General features: G+C 38.0%; 1 protein-coding gene across 1 annotated transcript in view; it reads left to right on the top strand.

The window, feature by feature from the left end:
* The first annotated feature begins 4,798 nt into the window (after positions 1-4,798).
* The window catches only part of LOC146000231 (dual specificity protein phosphatase 10-like), a 98,827-nt gene continuing 86,728 nt past the window's right edge, over positions 4,799-16,897 (top strand). The window contains exon 1 of the mRNA XM_083137641.1: positions 4,799-4,933. The gene's annotated coding sequence lies outside the window, so the exon portion shown is untranslated. The remainder of the gene's footprint in view (positions 4,934-16,897) is intronic.

The following is a 16,897-nucleotide window of genomic DNA, read 5'->3' as shown; positions in this document are numbered from 1 at the left end:
TGCATTATTGAAGTTACTGAATGATGTAATTTAAATTGTTTAATTTTTCCATACATGATATAGTTTTACATTCGAGTCATTCTAAAAAAATTAACATTTTACAAAAAGTGTCCAGAATTAATGCCACTACTGTATATTTGAATGTCGTCTTAATGTAACTACGCGTGATTATTTCTTAAGAGATCTAAAAGAAGCAGGATATAATGAGGCATACACCTTGTCAACACTTTTGAGGAACCCGACTAAGAAAATAATATATGTACTTACCAACTATAAAATATTGTATTATAAAATTATGAAATTGTAAAATGATGAAATGTAAAACAAATGTAACTGGTGCATAGCTCGAAAGCTACAACCAAATATACACTTATACATTAAAAAAAAAAAATATATCGTAAACTTCCTTGTGGAAGAAACTATAAATCCAGAGATAAGTATGCAACTTTTGAAGATGGGTCTTAAAAGACGCATCCCACATAAAACAATTACACAAGGTAAGTCTGTAACTTTGTTAACGAGCTATTATTTTCAATAATTAAGTGTGCAAACTACCAACGTTAATTATGAAAAATAGCGTAGGGCAAGTCTAAAAATTATGTTTAACTTTATTGTAATTTTATAGCGGGCTAACAATGTAACGCAAATAATTTGAAAATGCTTGGAGACAATTATTATGAGTAGAAAATAAATAACTCATATTTTATACATTCTCTTCTTTAAAAAAGTCCAGCATAATAATTTATTACGAAATTGAGAATACAACGAAATCTAGAGTCAATTTTTAAACGCCAAATGTATGATTATCATTTGACTATATTTTCCCATTTATTAATTTTCTTGCCTTCTCCTCTAATTACTTTACTAAAGTTCAAAATACCATCGTAGACTCGCGACATCTATTTTTAAGCAGCGACATTTATTATTTTGTGCATTTAATTGTACATACAGAAAATATTAGCCTATTACGAAGTTACACTCATCCTGTGTATAAACAAGGTATATAAGCGAATTTAATACATTTCATAAACAAGTTACCAATGTGAATTAAACCACGGAACTAATGAGAATTCAGAAACGAAACGGATAAAGTAAGGATCTGACCACAGATAAACGTATTATCTGTGATATAACAGTCTTGTTATTCTTCAAGCTACTTCAGAGTCATCTACATGTAGGAGCTGAGGGTTACGGAATGCAATACGTGCGTAATGAAGGTTCTAATAAACATCAGTTGGTGCTCAAGCACGCGGGAAATAAAGTCGACAGTTTGTTCAGCGATTGCATCTGCACCCATTACATCCCTCCATCTCATCTGCACCCCTTCATTCGCCGTAAATTTTCTATGGATCAGCAGAACGCAGTAAAGATAACCCAGACAAGGAATTACGACTTGTTTCCCCATTTTGTCGTTTGGTGGTGCTGCTGTAGACTTTAATAGCCGCAAGCGACCATCCCCCGATTGAATCAATCGGTGTCTTTGGTAAATGCTTTGTGTTTTTCCCTGGGGGAACCCCTCATTGAGAGTGAAGAGTACCCCAACCTTCCTGCCCCCCCCCCCCTCAATCTCCCATCGAGAGCAATGAAAAAGGATATTATTGATGGCAGGAGGAGTTGTTCCACAAAATGGTGGCCAATTGAATCGGCTGGTGATTTCATTCGATAAAATCTCGGTCCAGTCAACGCTCCCAATTGGATTATTTGCATATTAATCTCTTTGTGGATCTTTAGCAAGAGCCAATTAGAAGCGCTCCCGCAAGAAGTGTGTAATTTGAACTATAAATGACACCCTTAAACAGCGTGTGTCGTGAAATGTTTGTAGAGGAGAAATCTAATGGTGCATTGCAGAAGGAAATGGAATTTGAATATTTTCGTGAATTTTTACACGACGATTGTGAGCCGGTAGAGTGACCGAGCGCGTCTAGTGGTCAACTTTCGATCTCTCCACTAAAATTCCCGGCCTGGACATAGCTAACTGTTATTTGTAATTGTCCCTTCATCAATTTCATCACTTATTATCGCGATTAGTCAAAAGTGGAAGAATTGTCTTCTAGTTTCACCGTGAAAACTAAGCATCTGTGACCAATGAAACTGAAACCTTTGTGCATAAAGTTGGCTTTCATATGAAACTTTGTTATAAGTGCTATAATTTCAGTAAGTTGTAAAATCCCTAGAGAAAAGTTGTTACGCTTCCACCAGGAGACTCGAACCTGCGCTCATCACGTAGACGGAGCCCAAAGCACGGCCACAGTGTGGGACAAAAGCCAAACGGTAGTTATTTTTTTAAAATATATTTGGTATATTTTCCTAATCTGTGGAATTCGTATCAGTAATCTTAATTTTTTCTGTGTTTTTCATTCATTCAATCAGGCCTCCCGGTGACGTCATTGTCGCTTTACGTTCCGGGTTCGATACCCGATTGACTCGTATAGTGGTTCATAACCCACTTACGAACAACTTTTTTTAGTCTTGGAAATGCCAAATAAATACTTGTTCGCACATTTCTACTTGTTATTATGGATATTTATATATATGTAATTATTATTGTTTTGCTGCAGAAAGTGAATTAGATTTCACAAAAGTTGAATAGTAGCTAGCTGTGTTCCTACTTATTTATCATAAACCTAAAAAAGCTCCATGTCGTAATTTTCTATCGACCAATGTCCGTTCACTATCCATAATAGACCCACCTGTATGTACTCCACTTTGATCTCGTTGCGTAAGAGCTGAATTGGAAGTTGACAAAAAAGAAGTCGACAAACTCAGCATGACTCTGTGTAATGTCGGCCACCTACAATTCCCTTGACCCTTGAAAGTTCATTATTCATTACGAGTGATTCACGGAAAAGGACTTGTTCGTTTATATTTAACTGTGATGGAAGCCGCGTCTGAATCACGAAGGGTTTGGTTCGATGGCTTTCGTGTTCAGAATATTCACAAGGAGAAACGGATATACTAAAGCTTGTTCTTGAATCATTTCCTAAGTATGCAAACACTTACCCATCCACAAGGGGAGAGTGCTTGTCTTTAATCAGCGCTATTTGTGGAATTCGTGAGTAAATGGATGTAAACAGTCAACATTTGTTTGTTTTTATGTTACTTTCTTGTGTACTGGCCTTTTTTTAAAGCACTTTTTCCAGTAGGAGTGGTACTGACATGAAACTGTGGCAAGTGAATGAGAAATATTACCCCGTTTTCACTGGCGGAGTGGTTAGCACAGCGCCCTATGACACCAAGGGTACCGGGTTCGAATCTCAGCCTGGGCATTGGTGTTCTTTATGAGTGTCCGTTCATCATCATATCCACTCTTTCATCGTCGCGATTAGCACAAAAAATTAATTTACTGGTGCTGATCTTAGGAAACTGCAAGATATAATTAGATCCATTGACTGACAACTAAATTAAACCTAACTTTATATTTGTCAACAAGCAGAGACACAATCGAACTATTACTTTATGATTATGTAATAATTTCTTTATTAATATATAATTCAAGAGTATATATTAATTAACGGATACATTTAAAAACAGAATAGCATTTTGGATTGGGACATGGACTATTAAGAAACTACTTTACCGAGTTGTAGTCTCACGCAGTGTCTCAAGAAGGTCAGGAGACATTAAGCTAGACTGCTTGGCGCCATTCTTGTGGAACTAGTATTCAATAATATCAACACATGTCGTGGTAAGACACATGTAAGCAATACCCCTGCCGCTTCGGCCAGATACGCCAACAGTCATTGCTAGCAAGCGCCACGCCGATGTATGAGACTGTTACCTGCCTCGTAAGCAACTGGGAAAATGGTTAGATTTTTTCAATATAGCCTATTCAATATTTCGGCGGTCTTCATCTGCGCGAACGTCATTATCAACTGAAAAATGACAGTAATTGTGGGATTGAAGATTTGTTGATGGTAAAAATCGTTTAGCGCAAGAAATTCACACATTATTTCAATTCAAAGGAACTGAAAACTCCATTAATCCTCATTCTTTTCACATTGACAAAGGACTGCAAATGCTACTTACAGCAACAAAATTATGACGTGATTCCCTAATTGTGCATTTTAATGTTCAAGTGGTTTTAAGTACTTAACTGTGTTTTACTGTTTTATATTTTGTGGTAAGTGAGTAATGTTATTTAAGAGACGTACCAAGGAACCACGTGATCTACTTACGAAGTCGCAAGCTGAAAGTTTACATTCTCATTGGACAACACTGCAGAAATAGTAAGATTTCTCATTTAATTGTGCAACAAAAGACGATCGATTTGTGCGTATCCTCCGCTCTACTCTATCTCGTTGCCTACAGTTCACCAATATAGTTGTACATACATTTTCTCTGTCTTATTTTGTGCAGCGTGCCCCTTCACTCCTCACTTCTGACACCTATGCTCAGAGCATTCATTTACTGATATCGTGTACAACTCTGTAGAACCCTGTCTTCACTGCGAAGACACTTATTCAGTATTTAACCTTCGTTTGCACTTTATATTTTGTGTGAAGGGCAATCTGAGTTAACGGAAGTCAAGTCTTCCAAGCGCTGATGTAAAAGCTCTTCTTGATCACTGAGCAGAATTTTCCTGCTCAAATAGCAAGATCTGAGTAATAGCTCGGGAAAACCACAGATTATTTCGCCATCTTCATCAGTGTTGAAATTAATCTTCAATATTTTTGAACGAGGAAGTTTTCGTTTCCTTCCTCTTTGGTGGTGAGGACATCTGTCAATTTATAATAGGCCTATGTGTCATTTCTAACGGAACTGAAGTGATTCCTTGTTTTGTGTCAGTTGAAGTTGTGGAAGATAACATAAAGTGTGTTTCATCATGTTTTTGTCGCATTTTGTTCAGTAAGTATGACCGAAGATTAATGACTGAAATCTTCAAGCGCATTCAACGTTCGGAATATCAGCTAGATTGTATTCGAACTTGATCAAGGTTGGTAAACCTTTTATATTATTGTTGTTGTTATTCAGAAAATTGCAAACGAACTACGAAAATGCTAGGTTGTAAATGTATTTTTTCTAGAATGTATTTTAATGAAAGTAGGCTATTTTGAAAATTGTCAATATCGTTTGTCCAACTTTAGGATATGATTGTGAACTGTCTTTGCCAGCAAGAGTCAAATGAATCTGTTAAGAAACACTTTGTTGCATTATTAAACATGTAACTTACTCCCCTCGAAAAATGAAATCCCGTTTGTGTTACCACATCCAGTTACAAAAGTCAGTTATTTCAAGTTATTTATATCAGTGATATTTGTAGCAGGTCTAGTAAAAGCTGTCTGCTACATCTCATCTTTGCATATTAATTTGACTTAAGTCTCTATTTTTAATTTATGACGTAATTATTTGTAGACTGGGTTACCTTCATTTTTACTTAAATAGCAAGGGCGCCACAAACGCCCTTCTTTTCTGATCCCTGGAATTGCATGATTTCTTTGAACGTTACGCAATGCCATTTGCGTGTTCAGAATTGCGAGCCTTTGTGAAACCGGGTTCTGTTTCTTGATCATGTGACACGTTTGGTGCACGCACGCCGTGACGTCGTGAAATAGGTCTCTTGGACTGTATTCACGTAACAAGAGCTTCGAAGATTCACCTGTAATTTTCGGGATCGAACCTATACCGTTTCATTTTTTGTAAATCAATTCGTTGTAGTCTGTTGATTCCCATTGCACGAATTAACGCATTGTGTTGCAACCAAAGTCCCTGCACATTGCATTGAGACATATAAGTGGGCATGAAGGTAGATGCCCTGCCCACACGGTCACGATCTCACCCACTTGTAGAGATGATGTGATCAACACCACTCTCCGGCCGCTTTTACCTATAAGATATTCAATTTCATCAGAAGCTGGATGAACCGCAGAGCCTATTTATACGGGTTCATGTTCGAAAAAATTCCCACCCAAGATCACCTACCCAGGGAATCGAATCTGCGTCTCTCGCTTAGCAGTCAGACTCCACAGAGAAATTTTTCATTCAACAGTCAAACACAAGCATCCATGTTTTGCCCAGAATTCGAACCCGGGACCCCTAGCATGTAGCATATGCTTGACGGATAAGCCTACCTCCTTTGCGTAGTTGTTAGCACGCCAGAGGTCCCGGGTTCGAATCCCGGCGTGGGTGTACTTTGTGAGTGTCCCTTCATCAATTTCATCATATCATCACTCATCCTTACCGTCGACATTAGCATAAAAGTGGCAAGCTCATGCAAGACGGACAATTAAATATCCAAGGGACATCCAGATCTTCCGTCATGAATATCTCACAGTCATCAATTAGATATCTCGGATATTTGTGAGCTGTATGGTAGTACAACCCACTGTTAACAAATAAAAATAATTAATTTTAAGAAAATTGATTTGATAGTTAAATAACCCCAGGTGAAAACTAAGTAAGGTCCGTTTTAGACGAAAGCATTTTTCTTAACATTTATTATACCAAACTGTTACCGTGTAAAGTGACAAATCTTATGGCATTTCAGGCGCCATGTCATGTACGAGTATCATGTTATTTCTCAAGGATTGAATGAATTCATCCTATTTCCGTACCATAACCAATCAGAAGCGACCTCTTTGTCACGTGTGCAGATGTAATGGCGGCCGCGTGAGATGTAAACAATGTATCACTTCACATTTTTAAAAGCCGATAACTATTCAACCGAGAGGAATAACGTTTCGTATAAAACGGTGTAAGGTACAAATCAATGGCGCTTCTTAAATATATACTTTATAACGTATGCAGTACACGTATGGAAGAATATTAAGAATATTTTAATTGGTTCAATTGTGAACACGGTGCACTCGTCATAAATGATGTAACTCGACGTGCCTATTCGCGATAAAAATTATCCGATATGCCATCTGTTGGGATTTTCCGGAACTACTCTATGTAGGATACTATGTGTTGAAGTCGTTCAAAGCATGGGAAATGTTCGAAAGAGTATTTTACATGTGTTTCCGCCCCGTGGTATCAACAAAATGAAATTTGTAAATAAATCAGGGATAACAGAACTGATTGACAGGAGATTGGCATGGGAGATAACGTTGAAACAGTCTGTGATTTAAATGCAGCAAGGAAATTACGAAGAATGCACGAGTCTGTTCACTTTATCTTCCGAAAGATCATTATATTACCATGAAAGTAAAGTTTCAAATTGTTCTTTATGAATAAAACATTTTTTTCGAAAGCAATGTATTATGTATGAAATTTGGAACAGGTGCAAGTCGATTAAATGCGAGGATGAAAATAGTTTGAGAATTAATTAATGTCTGTAATCATAAAGGTGACCAGAAAAAGAAAATCGACATCCTAATGTTGCTGTTTCATTCAGTTAGTCCTTTTTTAACTGAAGATAGCCTCAATGAAATTGTGAATTCTATTATTATTACCCTGTGTTGTTATTATATCAGCGCAGCCTGTCTCTTTGGGGGAAGAACTGCAACGGTATGTTTACATTTTCTCCTGCCCAAGCTTTGTAATACAGGTGAATTGCTTTATTTTCAAATCGTTTCTGAGAGGTGCAGATGAAAGAGCACTGCTTTGAAGAACCAGTGCGTATACATTAGTTTCGTCTATATTTTCCGTGTTATTTTTATTATCATAATTAAATGCTTAGCTCTCAGCACAGCTTCACCTTCGTTATAGTTCCTGGAATTCACATCGCATTCGCAATATTTAAATATAACGCGTATTTTAAACGTTTCTTCCATACCAGAAATGACAACACGCTGCTATTACGTACTACTACTGAATGTAAACAAAGGTTTATCCTACATAGAGCGGCCATATTGGAAGCGACACTAGTGCTCAGGTGGCAATTTTAATCGCGAATACATTGTAATCGCAAAATCTAACGGAAATGATACATGAAATGCTTCCGTGTAAAGTACTATCTCTATAAGATTTTTAGAAGCATTTACATAGCATTTATGCTAGTAAAAATGTTAAATGAAATGCTTCCGTCTAAAGCTGGCCTTAGGCTGGTCTGGGAGGTACACCGCTTTGTAATGTAAGCAGGGGTGCCCATCCCCCAAAGGCTACTGGCGCATCCCCCCAAAATCGTCATGCGTCCCCCCATAATCATATCATTCGCGCCCTTAAACCACATCGCAATCCTCACAAAATATTTAATTACGACAGCGTTGTCTACCGAAAGTAACCTTTTCTTAGCTTTACTGAACATTATAATTGATCTGCCCCTCCTCCCGAAACAGGGACTGCCATCACTCAAGACCACCCCTAAAATCGTTCATCATAATCGAGAATATCGCGTGGATCCCACTTTAAACTGTAGGTTCAGTCCCGATTAGCCTTAGAGTGCATAAAGTGGACTTGAAAAACCAAATCAATCAATCGAGAATATCGCTTGTCTTGTAAAGCAGTTTTAGTATAAAAACTTGATATTCATCTCATTAAAGCATCAAACACACATCGTAGCAACAAATTATTGCGAGCGAAGCAAGCAAGAAAATTTTTACACCCATTTCTTTGCAGGCTTTGAAGAATATTAATTTAATGGGATGTCAATACTTTCTTAAGATCCCGAGATATTTAGTCCTTTCCGTTTCCAGCTTTTCCTTTGGGTTCGAAAACGTGTGGATGCCTTGTCGCTAAATAGGCTACAGTCTCCAAAATGCAATGTTCGAACTCTCTCTCCACTACAGAAATCCCTTCACAATCTAAGATTTAACACTTTATCAAGAGCTTTCTATCTCCCCCTTTAAATTTCATACTCAATCCTACCACCAAAATTTCCATGCTAATTTTAGACTAACTGTTAATATTGAAGAGTGGATATTGCCTCCTCCAAAAAATTAATTCTCAGTCTCCACACCAGAATTTCCGCAAGTCTAAGACAATAGTAATACACAAGAATTGGATACCCCCCCTTTAATTTAATGCTCAATCCCCCTCTAACTAAAGTACTCGCCATAATCTAAAACCTAGAGTTGGATACTGTCCCCCCAAGTTTAATTCAGAATCCCCCTCAGGACCCACGTCACGTGTCAATTAAGGCCTAATATGTACGAGTTCGATAGCCCCCCTTTCGATAATGCCCTAAACACTTTCATTTCTTCATCTAATGGATTAAATATGGTGCATTTAAGGTGTAAAATTTTTACATATATTTTGGAGAAGATATAAATGTTGAATTTTATAATATTTGAAGGAAAAAATCCCAGCAAAAATCTCGATGGCACAACCTGCGCGATACAAACCCCCTGTGGGCACCCCTGAATGTAAGTTTTGAGAACAATGACTTCGGACTTATTCAAAGTTAGTTTCCTAATAAGCACACGTTCTGTATGCTCCCTGTTTTGTCTAAGAATAGATATGAAGTCCCTGCCAAAAACTTCGCGCGAAGAAATTCGTCATGGATAGTTTCGCGCCATTTTCCGAAATGAGACAAAGACATGGCTTCCGAGAAATTCACCAAGAATCCCGCGTGTTCGTTACCCAGCAGTCTGTGCGGCCGAGCCGTGCAGGTTTGACAAAACACGAGCGAATTTTCTGGAGTAGTTCCAGACCAGAATGCTTGTCGCCAGGAACTCGGGGACGTGACTAACGGACAGAAATGTACAGAGAAGTCTCCCCTTCTTCTTACCATATACAGGGACACAAGTGTTTCTTCCTGAGAAAGGATAAAGAAGAGACGCATGGAAGAGAAAATAAAAGAGCAGCGGTGAGTCAGCAGGAAAAAAAACGACGTACTTGTTTCAGAAGAACGTATTTCGGTATTTCCCAAGTTAGTTTACAAACTTTCAACACACTCAGAGGCGGACCAAAGAGGGGGAGCAGGGGGGCCATGGCACACCCTACCAAAATGACAGCAGACACGTACGTAGAAGTATTGTATATTTCAGCGGGGCTCCGACCCAAGTGTCTCAGAAATAACAATAATACTAGTAATAATAATATAAATGGGGTTAAATTAATATGTTAATATAATATATAGGTCTGTTCATAATCATATGTAAATTAAATTAATTAATATTGTATTGTTTTCATTACGTCAATAGGTATAGGAAGATGGTATAAGTATACAGATATAACAACACGTATTCATTATGTAGTTTACTTGTAGATAAGAGCGCCAAAATTTGTATAAAGACAACTTACCTGGTGAGGAAATTAATGTCAAAAATATAAAGATTTCAATATTTATAGAATAACAAAAAAAAATGATGTTAATCTAGTTGACGAAAAGCCAAGTTTCTGATTAATATATTATGCATATTATCATAACTGGTATTGTGCATACATCTTCTTTGGTACGCTCCTTCAAAGCAGTATGATCCCAATATAATCCTTGTCTTCCAGTAAGTTCAGAGAAAATATATAACACTCGATTACACAACAAATGATAAAAAAAAGTAAATTCGTGATAAAAAAAAATGAAATTATGCTGATAATGTACATTGTAAACCTTCCTGCTTCATCGTTTCGAATGGCGTACTAGCAATGTAAACATCAGAATACATTTTTAATTTAAAGATGTGGCCCATCAATACAAAAAAGGCTCACCACATTATTGGTAACGTGCCCAGGATTTTTGTAAGGGGAGGGGGGAATTATGTAGTAAGTCCTACATTTTTCTCATCGTTTCTCGCATTTGAATTCAAGAATGCTCATTCAAAGAATGGATTATCGCCTCCACCGAACATTAAACAACAACAACAACAAAAAAAAAGAACATTTGAAAAGGTAGGTGTTTTTCTAAAGTGCATATTTATGCACCTGTTTAGTGCGTGCACCTTTTAGGTATTATAAGTGCATAACTATCCGTGCCCTACTGATTATGTTAAAAATGAAAGGAAGTCGCAAGTACAGAAAACTAGTGTTGCTATATAAGTTACTTCAGACAGGAAGTTCTTTGTATCTCAGCAACAGATTGCTTCCGTTAGGAAACCCAGAGTTATAATACACAAGATCTCAAAGTTCAAATCTTTTAACAATTAAAACTCACAAAACTGATTTTTTTAGTGACAGTGGTTAGGGACTGGAATGCACTCTCACATGAAGTGAGAGAATCCAATTCAACAGGTATCTTCAAGCGAAGATTAAGATAAAGTTTTATGGAGTGATGGATGCTATATATATTCTTATTTCTGGTTTGATTTTTTGTCAAGTAATTAATACATCTTTAATAAATATTTGTTGTGGCCTGTCATGTTTATAGACCTATGTATTTATTTACTTATTTATAAAACTTCACACTACAGGCAAATGCCCATTTATAGTTGTGTGTTATACTCCTTATCATACCCTAAAAAAATACTTCAATGTGCAATCCCTAGGCGATTGAAGAAACACACATCAGTTACTATTCGTACATAAACGTTTAAACAACTCATTAGATTCCTCTCAGCTACTCTCAGAAATCCTTTTTTATGTACCATACAATAAGGTAAGACCACGGAAGGAGCTGTTTCAAGTACCGAGAGCTCAAACAAAGTCAGCCAATGCGGCACCCACTCGGAGAATGTGTAGGTTATACGAGGGTCACTATTTATATTTTGAGCCTAACAATGAAAAAACAGGAATTTGGCATTGAGAACTGCTTTATTGTTTTTCGAAGTATTCTCCTTTATGGTCAATACACTTTTGCATTCGTTCGAACCATTTGTCAAAGCAGTTTTTTAAATCTTCTTGAGACACCTCCATAATATGGTTTTTGAACGCATCAACGGCATCTTCCGCCGACGAAAATCGTTGTCCACGCAATTTATTCTTGACGTTCGGGAACAAGAAGAAGTCATTGGATGCCAAATCAGGACTGTACGGCGGATGACCCATCAATTCGATTTTTTGACTGTTCATAAAGTCGGTTGTTAGACGAGATGTGGAACAGCTGGCATTGTCTTGATGAAGAATGATCCGACGGCGTTTGTTTGTTTTCCGTATTTGACCGAACACCTCTGGCAAACAAATTGTTGTGTACCATTCAGAGTTGACCGTTCTACGTTCCTCTAAAGGCACAGTTGCCACATGACCAGTTTTCCCGAAAAAAACAGGCGACCATTTATTTCGATGTGCTTCGAGCGCGAAATAACTTTTGTTGTATTGGGTTCATCTTGAAACACCCATACAGTCGACTGCTGTTTACGTTCCGGCTCATATGCATATATCCATGATTCGTCACCTGTTACAATCTTATATACGTCTTTTGAAGCACCACGATTGTATTTATTGAGCATTCGTTTGCACCAATTGACGCGAACGTCTTTTTGAGTTTTTGTCAAATTGTGTGGGATCCAACGAGAACATACCTTTCTCACAGCTAAATGATCATGTAATATTTTATATATGCTGGTGGAACTAATGCCTATGGTTGCCTCAATCTCACAGTATGTCACATGACGATCTTGCAGTATTAGGTTTTGCACAGCATCAATGTTTTCTTGAACAACAACCGATTTTGGACGACCTTCGCGAATCTCGTCGGTGAGCGAATGGCGGCCACGATTAAATTCGTTATACCAGCGTTTCACAGTGGCAAAGGATGGGGCTTCATCGCCAAATGTGGAAGTAAGTTGATCGATGCACTCTTGTCTTGATAATCCACATCGAAAATCGTAAAAAATCATCGCACGAAAATGTTCACGAGTTAATTCCATTTTATTGTTGTCGCGCAATCTCCAAGGCAACATAAACAACACAAATGAAGCTATTGACAAAACATTTGAAGTACGTTATGGTCAATAATGCCAGACGATTCCGTGCAAACGTCAAATCGCGCCTGACTTCAATCAGTGTTGCCAAGGCTCAAAATATAAATAGTGACCCTCGTATAACGAAATTGCAAAGACATATGACAAGATAGACATCTTGCAAAGTTTTCGAAGGTTCAAAAGGGAAACTGAAACTTACTTCCAACACCAGAGTTAACTTTGTTTAGTAGTTCAGTCTCTTTATGTACAGGCGAAAGAGTCCATCCCATTTTTTCTTTTTCTTTTTGTGTTATTTACTAATTACTATCATTACATCTATATATCATCGTTTATATGTAAGGTGAAGCTCATGTTTTTCCCTGGTTATTTTCTTGGTTATCATGTGTAAGTTCCAACCTCACCTGTCAGGTTACTACATTATATTTCTTTTTCATATCCAATCTTATATTAGTTTTTATATTACTGTAACACATATTATCATAGTATTGTACCTTATGAATTCTGCTGATTGCATATTTTGTGTACCAAACAGTGTTATAATACAAGACACTGTAAGTGGGCATTTACCTGTAGTGTCATGTCTTTAAATAAATAAATAAATAAATAATAATTGCCACAAACATATAATTGATACATGGCTCTCATTACGTGAATATGATATATAAAATTGTATTAAGATGGATACATAACTCTGTGATTACATAATTATAAGCTATATGCACACACCAGATGCATATATTTCAAGCTATCTATTTACCTGCGAAGCCCAGACTCAGAAGAGAAGAAAGAATCGGTCGAAAAATGTGCATAAAATTGTTCATTTCAATAAGGCATTTCAGGAGTTGGCACACTTATTTCTTGCAAGTTGTTACACTAATTTCTTAGAAGTTGGCAATATTGCCCGCTTTCTCTGAAATCCGCAGGGGGACTGCGTGAGTTGAGCTTCGCAGGCTTTCTACTATGATGCCGGTAGTGTTGCGAACTCATTGTTACCAGCGTGGCATCTTCCCAGCAATGGGGAATTTTGGAGCGAAACTATTAGAGGAAGGAAAGGGTAAAAGCGTTGCTTTTATGGCAGAGAAATTCCCCTCTGGGCCAAGAACATCACTTTCCAATGATGGTCGAAAAAGGCCTCCCCCCGCAAATATTTGTCCATTCGAATACTATAATATGATGAGATAGCCCAAGTTTTGAACCCAGTATACGCTACTGACACACACATATATACGTATTCAAGTATATAATGTTGCCTAAACAACAGGAAGATTACACAGATTTACATTGTATTTAAAATATGTAAGACTGTGAACGAAGTTAAGGAATGGCGATAAAAATGAAAGAAAACAATTAAGTGATTAACGTATATGCGTGTCACCTTTCATATGACATTAAGAGAAGATGAATATAGTAGTAAATACATTGAAATAAGATAAAAATACAAAATGTTGACAAAAATATATAATTTTATTTAGTTAATAATGTTTATGATATTCCACATTGTATGGGTATTCTGCTGTTTGTTCTACTCGCGATTACGGTGCTATTACGTGTATGTGTATGAGTGTGTGTGTACGTACATGTACGAGGTGTGGCTAAAAAAAACTGGATTGATGTTGCTGTCGACAAACGGCAAGCGCGTCAAGGTCAAGCGGTGCATGAGTGTATACCGTGATATCCTGTCTATCGACTGTGTGATTTCCCAGGGTGCGCGGCGCTCAGTTCCGCTGTAGCTTGTCGACGAAGTGAACCGTACATCTGTGCTCCGTCGGAAAAATGTTAAGTGTGAAAGTGGAACAGCTAATCAATTTAAAGTTTCTTATGAAACTCGGAAAATCCGCCACAGAAACGTATGGTTTGTTGAAGGAAGTGTACGGAGATGAGTGTTTATCACGCACGCAAGTGGAGTGGTTTCAAAGGTTTAGAGAGGGACGAGAAGTGATCGCGGACGACTCGCCTCCTGGACGGCCTTGCACGTCGAAAATGGAATCAAACATTGCAAATGTCGGTGAATTTCTTCGAACAGATCGTCGCTTGAGTATTCGAGCTATTGCAAAATAACCAACATTATTACATCACTGTGCTGACGACCCTTCGTGAGCAAGTAAGAAGGCGACGACCTGATTTGTGGAAAAGCAAGTCATGGATTCTTCATCAGGACAATGCTCCTGCCCACACGGCATTGTCAGTCAAGGCTTTTTTTTGGCCAAGCACGGGATCACAGTGTTAGAACATCCACTCTATTTGTTGGATCTCGCTCCGTGCGACTTTTTTTATTCCCAAAGGTCAAACAGCACTGAAAGAAACCAGATTTACGACCGTAGAATCTGTAAAAACAAAAGCGACGGAGGTCATGAACATGGTTTCAGAAAATGATTTCCAGCAATGGAAGATTCGTATGGAGCGGGGTATCGATAGTTCAGGGGAGTACTTGGAAGGGGATAATGTTCGCATTGTACAATATAACCAATAAGAGATTTTGTTGCAACAGTCCGGTTTTTTTCTAGCCACACCTCGTATATATGTTTTGTGTATTTCTTTGAATTGCAATTTTTTACTGCTGTTGGTTTTATGTGAAAGGTATGTTCGTTATTTTCAATGTTTATAATGAATCAAATTATGAATGTGTATTATATCATGAATTTGTTGTATGTGGTTGAGTGGAAGAAAAGGCATGAGACTTAATGTCCGCCACAAGAAAATAAGAGGCAAGTAGAAAAATATATGTTGTAAACCATCACATTGTTTTGGCGAGAGAGAGAGAGGAGGGGGGCATCTCAAATGAAACGAAATTCCTCACTTTCCTAACACGGATATTGTTTTCATTATTTTAATGGAAGTTTCTAAATGAGGGGGGTGTTGAGAAATGATAAGGGATGTTGAAAATTCGGAGATGTCAGGATATTTTAAGAAGATATGTAGAAATCGCCGTCCTGGGTTCCTTGTGCAGGTCGGACGAGAAAAATAATCCCCTGGCGTTCCAGAGAGGTTGAAGACCAGAGACGCAATCGCTCTTACACTTCGGAGCAGGTGAAGCAGCTTACTCTATTTCTGAGGGACAGGTGGCGCCGGCTGGCGGTCGGTGCTAAACACAAAGGGATGCAGTGCCAATTTCTGCTGCAGAAACCATTTGGGCTCTGCGTGCTGGTGACTCATCTCTCGTTCCACGCGACCACGACACGTGACTGACAACAGACTGGTGTGAGAAAGGACAAACCACGTACGATTGCCAGGAATTGGTTTCCTCTGGAAACACACGGTTAGATGTAACAGCATCTTTTGTAATGAGTTGTTCTTCTCTTACGATTAGTTGGGGAGCAAAGGGCATCGGAATCCAATGACGTTCGAATTCTGAATCCTGTATTATATACCTGAATTCTGAATCCTGTATCCGATACCCGAATTCCGAATACTGGATCCGATACCCAAAATGTGCATCCTTTATCCTATACCCGCATTTTGCATCCTTTATCCTATACCCGAATTTTGAATCCTGAATCCGATACCCGAATTCTGAATCCTGTATCCGATAGCCGAATCCTGGGCCCGATATCCAAATCCAGAAATCTGTTTCCAATTTCCGAAAATCAAATTCTAGATGGGATATCCAGGAATTTGATATCCGAATCTTGATAAAAGGCAGCGTTCGAAGTGGCAAGGACCGCCTCTTTGAATATACAAAGTGTCAGAAAAAAATGTTTAACACTATGCAATTAAAAATACCAACTGTTATAATGAAATTATCTCATGCCATTTCAAATTTTATCAGAGCATACTCTCGCAATGACGTGAGGTTAACTGTAGTTCTCGATATCTCGAAAAGGACGAAACAAGACTCGAACAACTCACCTCGCCCTCGTGTCGATTGTTAGACGGTGGTCAAAGTGTCGCTGTCACCATCCCTAAAGTTGAGCCACGTGCCTACCAGACGTCACAGCTAGTCTTAACCACGGCTCCAACATGTATAGAGTAAGCAGAAGTGTATATTTTTGGGAAAAAACAGGCAAAGAATTCCCGGAAGACCATGAGTAGAGGAAAAAATGCGGAAATTTTTTGAAGAGTTGATATTTATATTCCAAAGTTCACTATCACTAAAAAAAACTACTTAAGCATGATTATAACAAATATATTTATGACAGGAAGGAGATCTGTATTCATATCCATTGTGTTGCAATGCATTATGTTTACCAACTCGTGACGATAAAGAGCCTAGATAACTTATCAGT

The sequence above is a fragment of the Lepisma saccharinum genome, chromosome 16 (assembly GCF_977018435.1).
Source record: "Lepisma saccharinum chromosome 16, izLepSacc3.1, whole genome shotgun sequence".
NCBI classification, from domain to species: Eukaryota; Metazoa; Arthropoda; class Insecta; order Zygentoma; family Lepismatidae; genus Lepisma; species Lepisma saccharinum.
Note: the sequence above shows the minus strand (reverse complement) of the source record. Positions and strands in the feature narration are given on the sequence as shown.